The sequence below is a fragment of the Salvelinus namaycush genome, unplaced genomic scaffold, assembly GCF_016432855.1.
Source record: "Salvelinus namaycush isolate Seneca unplaced genomic scaffold, SaNama_1.0 Scaffold769, whole genome shotgun sequence".
NCBI lineage: Eukaryota > Metazoa > Chordata > Actinopteri > Salmoniformes > Salmonidae > Salvelinus > Salvelinus namaycush.
In genome coordinates, this window is record NW_024061496.1 from 42,580 (window position 1) to 52,579 (window position 10,000).

Consider the following 10,000-nt stretch of genomic DNA (forward strand, 5'->3'; position numbering starts at 1 on the left):
GAGGATATAGGCTGGTCTACTGGGGGATATAGGCTGGTCTACTAGAGGATATAGGGGGACATAGGCTGGTCTACTAGAGCATATAGGCTGGGCTACTAGGGGATATGGGCTGGTCTACTAGAGGATATAGGGGGATATAGGCTGGGCTACTAGGGGATATAGGCTGGTCTACTGGGGGATATAGGCTGGTCTACTAGAGGATATAGGCTGGTCTACTGGGGGATATAGGCTGGTCTACTAGAGGATATAGGGGGACATAGGCTGGTCTACTAGAGCATATAGGCTGGGCTACTAGGGGATATGGGCTGGTCTACTAGAGGATATAGGGGGATATAGGCTGGGCTACTAGAGGATATAGGCTGGTCTACTGGGGGATATAGGCTGGTCTACTAGAGGATATAGGGGGATATAGGCTGGTCTACTGGGGGATATAGGCTGGGCTACTAGGGGATATAGGCTGGTCTACTGGGGGATATAGGCTGGTCTACTAGAGGATATAGGCTGGTCTACTGGGGGATATAGGCTGGGCTACTAGGGGATATAGGGGGATATAGGCTGGTCTACTAGAGGATATAGGCTGGTCTACTTTGGGATATAGGCTGGTCTACTGGGGGATATAGGGGGATATAGGCTGGGCTACTGGGGGATATAGGCTGGTCTACTGGGGGATATAGGCTGGTCTACTGGGGGATATAGACTGGGCTACTGGGGGATATAGGCTGGGCTACTGGGGGATATAGGCTGGTCTACTGGGGGATATAGGCTGGCCTACTGGGGGATATAGGCTGGTCTAGTGGGGGATATAGGCTGGTCTACTGGGGGATATAGGCTGGGCTACTAGGGGATATAGGCTGGCCTACTGGGGGATATAGGCTAGGCTACTGGGGGACATAGGCTGGGCTACTGGGGGATATAGGCTGGTCTACTGGGGGATATAGGCTGGTCTACTGGGGGATATAGGCTGGGCTACTGGGGGATATAGGCAGGTCTACTGGGGGATATAGGCTGGTCTACTGGGGGATATAGGCTGGTCTACTGGGGGATATAGGCTGGTCTACTAGGGGATATAGGGGGATATAGGCTGGGCTACTGGGGGATATAGGCTGGTCTACTGGGGGATATAGGCTGGGCTACTGGGGGATATATGCTGGCCTACTGGGGGATATAGGCTGGCCTACTGGGGGATATAGGCTGGTCTACTAGAGGATATAGGCTGGTCTACTGGGGGATATAGGCTGGTCTACTAGAGGATATAGGGGGACATAGGCTGGTCTACTAGAGCATATAGGCTGGGCTACTAGGGGATATGGGCTGGTCTACTAGAGGATATAGGGGGATATAGGCTGGGCTACTAGGGGATATAGGCTGGTCTACTAGAGGATATAGGCTGGTCTACTGGGGGATATAGGCTGGTCTACTAGAGGATATAGGGGGACATAGGCTGGTCTACTAGAGCATATAGGCTGGGCTACTAGGGGATATGGGCTGGTCTACTAGAGGATATAGGGGGATATAGGCTGGGCTACTAGGGGATATAGGCTGGTCTACTGGGGGATATAGGCTGGTCTACTAGAGGATATAGGCTGGTCTACTGGGGGATATAGGCTGGTCTACTAGAGGATATAGGGGGATATAGGCTGGTCTACTGGGGGATATAGGCTGGGCTACTAGGGGATATAGGCTGGTCTACTGGGGGATATAGGCTGGTCTACTAGAGGATATAGGCTGGTCTACTGGGGGATATAGGCTGGGCTACTAGGGGATATAGGGGGATATAGGCTGGTCTACTAGAGGATATAGGCTGGTCTACTTTGGGATATAGGCTGGTCTACTGGGGGATATAGGCTGGGCTACTGGGGGATATAGGCTGGGCTACTGGGGGATATAGGCTGGTCTACTGGGGGATATAGGCTGGTCTACTGGGGGATATAGGGGGATATAGGCTGGGCTACTGGGGGATATAGGGGGATATAGGCTGGCCTACTGGGGATATATGCTGGGCTACTGGGGGACATAGGCTGGTCTACTGGGGGATATAGGGGGATATAGGCTGGGCTACTGGGGGATATAGGGGGATATAGGCTGGTCTACTGGGGGATATAGGGGGATATAGGCTGGCCTACTGGGGGATATAGGCTGGTCTACTCAGGGATATAGGCTGGTCTACTGTGGGATATAGGCTGGGCTACTGGGGGATATAGGCTGGGCTACTGGGGGATATAGGCTGGGCTACTGGGGGATATAGGCTGGTCTACTGGGGGATATAGGCTGGTCTACTGGGGGATATAGGGGGATATAGGCTGGGCTACTGGAGGATATAGGGGGATATAGGCTGATCTACTGGGGGATATAGGGGGATATAGGCTGGCCTACTGGGGATATATGCTGGGCTACTGGGGGACATAGGCTGGTCTACTGGGGGATATAGGGGGATATAGGCTGGGCTACTGGGGGATATAGGGGGATATAGGCTGGTCTACTGGGGGATATAGGGGGATATAGGCTGGCCTACTGGGGGATATAGGCTGGTCTACTCGGGGATATAGGCTGGTCTACTGTGGGATATAGGCTGGGCTACTGGGGGATATAGGCTGGGCTACTGGGGGATATAGGCTGGTCTACTGGGGGATATCGGCTGGTCTACTGGGGGATATAGGCTGGTCTACTGGGGGATATAGGCTGGTCTACTGGGGGATATAGGCTGGTCTACTGGGGGATATAGGCTGGGCTACTGGGGGATATAGGCTGTTCTACTGGGGGATATAGGCTGGGCTACTGGGGGATATAGGCTGGGCTACTGGGGGATATAGGCTGGTCTACTGGGGGATATAGGCTGGTCTACTGGGGGATATAGGCTGGGCTACTGGGGGATATAGGCTGGGCTACTGGGGGATATAGGCTGGGCTACTGGGGGATATAGGCTGGTCTACTAGAGGATATAGGCTGGGCTACTAGGGGATATAGGCTGGGCTACTGGGGGATATAGGCTGGGCTACTGGGGGATATAGGCTGGTCTACTGGGGGATATAGGCTGGTCTCCTGGGGGATATAGGCTGGGCTACTGGGGGATATAGGATGGCCTACTGGGGGATATAGGCTGGGCTACTGGGGGATATAGGCTGGGCTACTGGGGGATATAGGATGGCCTACTGGGGGATATAGGCTGGTCTACTGGGGGATATAGGCTGGGCTACTGGGGGATATAGGCTGGTCTACTGGGGGATATAGGCTGGTCTACTGGGAGATATAGGCTGGGCTACTGGGGGATATAGGCTGGGCTACTGGGGGATATAGGCCGGGCTCCTGGGGGATATAGGCCGGGCTCCTGGGGGATATAGGCCGGGCTCCTGGGGGATATAGGCCAGGCTCCTGGGGGATATAGGCCAGGCTCCTGGGGGATATTGGCCGGGCTCCTGGGGGATATAGGCCAGGCTCCTGGGGGATATTGGCCAGGCTCCTGGGGGATATAGGCCGGGCTCCTGGGGGATATAGAATGTTACATACAGGGCCCGATAAAACATCTACACCACCTTCAACTTTTTTCACATTTTGTTACAAAGTCGGATTGAAATATATTTAATTCAAATGTTTTGTCATTGATCTAAATACTCCATAATGTCAAAGTATAAAGACAAATTCTTACACATATTTACAAATTAATAAAATTATATAACTAAAATATATTTGTTGCATTTGTTTTCTTCTGTAACGGCGGGTGAGTGAAATGAGTGAGGAGTCAAATGCAGAGAGTGAAATGAACGGGAAAAACGCTTTAATGTCCTTCAAAAACGTAACAGGTCCATAACATGGGTGAATGCCCAAAACACTGGCGCTAAACAAACCCCAAACCTTGTTACAAACACTGGACAGCGAAAAACCCAAAACAAGACACGATACATCACCAAACGTAACAACCAATAAGCCCGCACAAACACTAGCGGGCAAAACGAACCTAAGTAGCACCCATCCCAAAACCCCAACAAGGAACAGGTGAAAACAATTAGACAGACATAAACGAAAAGGAAAAAGGGATCGGTGGCAGTTAGTAGACCGGCGACGACGACCGCCGAGCGACACCCGAACAGGAAGGGGAGCCACCTTCGGTGATATTCGTGACAGTACCCCTCCCCTGACACGCGGCCCCCGCAGAGCGCCGTCACCGGCCTCGGAGACGACCCTGGGGGCGAGGTGCAGGGCGATCCGGATGGAGGCGATGGAATTCCCTTAGTATAGTTGGATCCAATATATCCCCAACCGGGACCCAGCACCTCTCCTCCGGCCCGTACCCCTCCCAGTCCACGAGGTACTGCAGGCCCCTCACCCGGCGTCTGGAGTCCAGAATGGACCGTATCGTGTACGCCGGGGACCCCTCGATGTCCAGAGGGGGCGGAGGGACCTCCGGAACCTCACCTTCCTGCATGGGACCAACTACCACCGGCCTGAGGAGAGACACATGAAACGAGGGGTTAATACGATAATACGAAGGAAGTAACAATCGATAACACACCTCGTTTATTCTCCTCAGGACTTTAAATGGCCCTACACACTGCGGACCCAGCTTCCGGCAGGGCAGGCGGAGGGGCAGGTTTCGGGTCGAGAGCCAGACCCTGTCCCCCGGTGCAAACACGGGGGCCTCACTGCGGTGACGGTCAGCGCTCCTCTTCTGCCGTCCACTCGCCTGACGCAATGACTCCTGGACGGCTCTCCAGGTCTCCTTAGAGCGCTGCACCCACTCCTCCACCGCAGGAGCCTCGGTCTGGCTCTGATGCCATGGTGCCAGAACCGGCTGGTACCCCAACACAAACTCAAATGGTGACATGTTGGTAGAGGAGTGGCTTAGTGAGTTCTGGGCCATCTCTGCCCAGGGGATGTATCTTGCCCACTCCCCTGGCCGGTCCTGGCAATACGACCGCAGAAACCTACCCACCTCCTGGTTCACTCTCTCCACCTGCCCATTACTCTCCGGGTGAAAACCCGAGGTCAGGCTGACCGAGACCCCCAGACGCTCCATAAACGCCTTCCATACTCTGGACGTGAACTGGGGACCTCGATCAGAAACGATATCCTCGGGCACCCCGTAGTGCCGGAAGACATGGGTGAATAGTGCCTCCGCAGTCTGCAGGGCCGTAGAGAGACCGGGCAACGGGATAAGACGGCAGGACTTAGAGAACCGATCCACAACGACCAGGATCGTCGTGTTCCCCTGAGACAGGGGAAGATCAGTAAGAAAATCCACCGATAGATGGGACCACGGCCGTTGTGGAACGGGGAGGGGTTGTAATTTCCCTCGTGGCAAATGCCTAGGAGCCTTACTCTGGGCGCACACCGAACAGGAGGAGACATAGAAGCGCACGTCTCTCAACAAGGTAGGCCACCAGTACTTCCCTCTAAGACTTCGCACCGTCCTCGAAATACCCGGGTGACCTGACGAGGGTAGACTATGAGCCCATCGAATCAATTGATCACAAACAGCGAGCGGCACGTACCTACAACCCTCCGGGCGTGGAGGCGCAGGTTCCTCCCTTAGTGCCCGCTCGATGTCCGCGTCCACCTCCCATACTACCGGTGCTACCAGCTTGGCAGCCGGAATGATGGGAGTAGGATCGATGGACCGGTCATCAGTGTCGTATAGGCGGGACAGCGTGTCGGCCTTAGTATTGAGGGAACCTGGTCGATACGAGATCGTAAAACGAAATCGGGTGAAATACATCGCCCACCTTGCCTGACGAGGATTCAGTCTCCTAGCTGATCGGATATACTCCAGGTTACGGTGGTCAGTCCAGATGAGAAAAGGGTGTTTAGCCCCCTCAAGCCAATGTCTCCACACCTTCAGAGCTTTTACCACAGCCAACAACTCCCGGTCCCCCACGTCATAGTTTCGCTCCGCCGGACCGAGCTTCCTCGAAAAAAAAGCGCAGGGGCGGAGCTTTGGTGGCGTGCCCGAGCGCTGTGATAGCACGGCTCCAACCCCAGCCTCGGACGCGTCCACCTCCACTATGAACGCCAAAGAGGGATCCGGATGAGCCAATACGGGAGCATCGGTAAACCGCGCCTTCAGATGACTAAAAGCTCTGTACGACTCCGCAGACCACTGCAAACGCACCGGCTCTGGTGCGCAAATCCGTGGTTTTGGCCAGGTGGCTGCTCCCATTACCTCACTGCTGAAGGGGGGCTTCAGCAGTGAGGTAATGGGAGCAGCCACCTGGCCAAAACCCCGGATAAACCTCCGGTAGTAATTGGCAAACCCTAAAAACCGCTGCATCTCCTTTACCGTGGTCGGAGTCGGCCAATTACGCTCGGCTGCAATGCGGTCACACTCCATCATCACCCCCGAGGTGGAAATGCGATAACCCAGGAAGGAAACGGCTGGTTTGGAGAACACACATTTCTCAGCCTTGACGTACAGGTCATGCTCCAGCAGTCGCCCAAGTACCTTGCGCACCAGAGACACATGCGCGGCGCGTGTGACGGAATAGATCAGGATATCATCGATATACACCACCACACCCTGCCCGTGCAGGTCCCTGAGAATCTCGTCTACGAAGGATTGAAAGACGTCTGGAGCATTTTTCAACCCATACGGCATGACGAGGTACTCATAATGGCCAGATGTGGTACTAAACGCGGTCTTCCACTCATCTCCCTCCCGGATACGCACCAGGTTATACGCGCTCCTGAGATCCAGTTTTGTGAAAAAGCGCGCTCCGTGAAGTGATTCCACCACCGTAGCGATGAGAGGTAGCGGGTAACTAAACCCCACTGTGATGGAATTTAGACCTCTATAATCAATGCACGGACGCAGACCTCCCTCCTTCTTCTTCACAAAAAAGAAACTCGAGGAGACGGGTGACGTGGAGGGCCGAATGTACCCCTGTCCCAGAGATTCAGCGACATATGTCTCCATAGCCACTGTCTCCTCCTGTGACAGCGGGTACACGTGACTCCTGGGAAGTGCTGCGTTTACCTGGAGGTTTATCCCCTCGTCGATGAGGTGGTAATTGGGTCGCCCTCTTCTTACAGAAGGCGATAGCCAAATCGGCATATTCTGAGGGAATGCGCACAGTGGAAACCTGGTCTGGACTCTCCACCATCGTTGCACCGATGGAAACTCCTATACACCTACCTGAACACTCCTCTGACCACCCCTTTAGAGCCCCCTGTTTCCATGAAGTCCTAGGATTGTGACTAGCCAACCAGGGAATTCCCAGCACCACTGGAAACGCAGGTGAATCAATAAGGAAGAGACTAATCCACTCCTTATGACCCCCCTGCGTTACCATGTCCAGTGGAACCGTGGCCTCCCTGACCAGCCCTAACGGTCGGCTATCTAGGGAGTGCACGGGAAAGGGTTGGCCTATCGGCACCAGCGGAATCCCTAAACTAAGAGCGAGTCCACGATCCATAAAGTTCCCAGCTGCACCTGAATCGACTAGCGCCTTATGCTGGAAAGAGGGGGAAAACTCAGGAAAAGAGATTAGTATGAACATGTAACCAACAGGGAGCTCTGGGTGAGTCTGGTGCTGACTCACCTGGGGTGTCCGAGAAGTGCTCTGCCTGCCCTCTCGACTCCCAGACGAGCTCCTCCAGCACCAATCGGCAGTGTGCCCTCTCCGACCACAACTGGTGCAGGCGGAGCCTCCTCCTCCGGTTCCCCTAGATGCGGCCCCACCCTAAGTCCATGGGTGTTGGAGCGGGAAGGCTGGGGGGTGGAACAAACAGGACCCGCTCTGGACGCCCGCGGGCAGCTAACAGGTTGTCCAGCCGTATCGACAAGTCTATGAGCTCGTTCAGGGTGAGGGTGGCGTCCCGACAAGCTAGCTCCCAGCGGACGTCCTCCCGGAGGCTACACCGGTAGTGGTCCATCAGGGCCCTGTCGTTCCACCCCGCTCCAGCGTCCAGGGTCCGAAACTCCTGCACGAAGTCCTGCGCGCTCCTCGTCTCCTGCCTAAGGTGGAACAGCCGTTCACCCGCCGATGGGTGGTCAAACACAGCCCGGAACCGGCGGGTGAACTCAGGGTAGTGGTCCCTTGCAGAGTCTGGACTCTCCCAGACCGCGTTGGCCCACTCCAGGGCTCTGCCCGTCAGACAGGAGACGAGGACGCTCACACTCTCCTCTCCAGAAGGAGTCGGGCGAACAGTAGCCAGGTACAGCTCTAGCTGGAGCAAGCATCCCTTGCACCCGGCAGCCGTTCCATCGTACTCCATCGGGGGCGCGAGCCGAAGAGCGCTGGGTCCGGACGCCGCCGGAGAAGTAGGTAGAGCAGGCAGAGGAGGAGCTGGAGATGAGGTAGGGAGACCACTCCTCTCCATCATCTGGCCCATCGCCGTCCCTATTCGGTGTAGGATGGCCGTGTGATGGAGGACACGCTCTTCCATAGATGGGAGGCGGGGCGCAGCTGCTCCTGCTGACTCCATGCTATGGTGCGGGCTTCTGTCACGTAAAGTTAATAATGATACTGTGGATGATGTATTAAACCCCTCCCACCAGTCGTCCTTCTGAACTGAGCTGCAGGACAGGAAGGAAACTGCTTACACTCCTAGATAAAAGGGTTCCAAAAGGGTCGTCGTCAGGTTCTACCTTTTGGTTCCAGGTAGAACTATTTGGGTTCCACGTAGAACCCTCTGTGTAAAGGGTTCTACCCTGGAACTCAAAAGAGATCTAACTGGAATCAAAACGGGTTCTTCAAAGGGTTCTCCTATGGGGAGATCCGAATAACCTTTTTAGGTTCTAGATGGCATCTTTTTCTGTGTCACCATGAGGACATTGGCAAAAAAATTTTTTTACAGAGTTCAATGTCTGTGATGGGAGAAAACTGAGGATGGATCAACAACATTGTAGTGACTCCACAATAACAACTTAAATGACAGATTGAAAAGAAGAATACAAATATACAGAATACAAATATTCTAAAACATGCATCTTATATGCAACAAGTTACTAAAGTAATACTGCATAAAAAAAACGTCTACAAAAGGAAGACACTTTCTGGCCTAAATGCAAAGCCTCATGTTTGGGGCAAATCCAACACAACACATCACTGAGTAACTGCCTCCTTATTTTCCAGCATGGTGGTGGCTGCATCATGGTATGGGTATGCTTGTCATCAGCAAATACTGGGGAGTTTTTCAGGATAAAAAGAAAACGGGATGGAGCTAAGAACAGACAAAATCCTAGAGGAAAACCTGGTTCAGTCTGCTTTACACCAGACACTGGGAGAGGAATTCACCTTTCAGCAGGATAATAACCTAAAACACAAGGCCAAATCTACACTGGAGTTGCTTACCAAGAAGGTAGTGAATGTTCCTGAGTGGCCGAGTTACAGTTTTTACTTAAATCGGCTTGAAAATCTATGGCAAGACTTAAATGGCTGTCTAGTCATGATCTCCAACATCTTGACAGAGCTTGAAGAATTATGAAAATAATAATGGGCTAATATTGTACAATCCAGGTGTGTAAAGCTCTTAGAGACTTACCCAAGAAGACTCCCAGCTGTGATGACTCTTAGAGACTTACCCAAGAAGACTCCCAGCTGTGATGACTCTTAGAGACTTACCCAAGAAGACTACCAGCTGTAATGACTCTTAGAGACTTACCCAAGAAGACTCCCAGCTGTGATGACTCTTAGAGACTTACCCAAGAAGACTACCAGCTGTAATGACTCTTAGAGACTTACCCAAGAAGACTTAAATCGGCTTGAAAATCTATGGCAAGACTTGGAAATGGCTGTCGAGCAATGATCAACAACAAACTTGACAGAGCTTGAAGAATTTTAATAAGAATAATCCATGTTTGCAAAGCTCTTAGATATTTATCCAGAAAGACTCAACAACTGTAATCGCTGCCAAAGGTGCTTCTACAAAATATTGACTCAGGGGCTGTGAATACTTATGTAAATAAGATATTTCTGTATTTCATTTTCAATACATTTGAAAACATGTCTAAAAACATGTTTTTTCACTTTGTCATTATGGGGTATTGTGATGTCATTATGGGGTATTG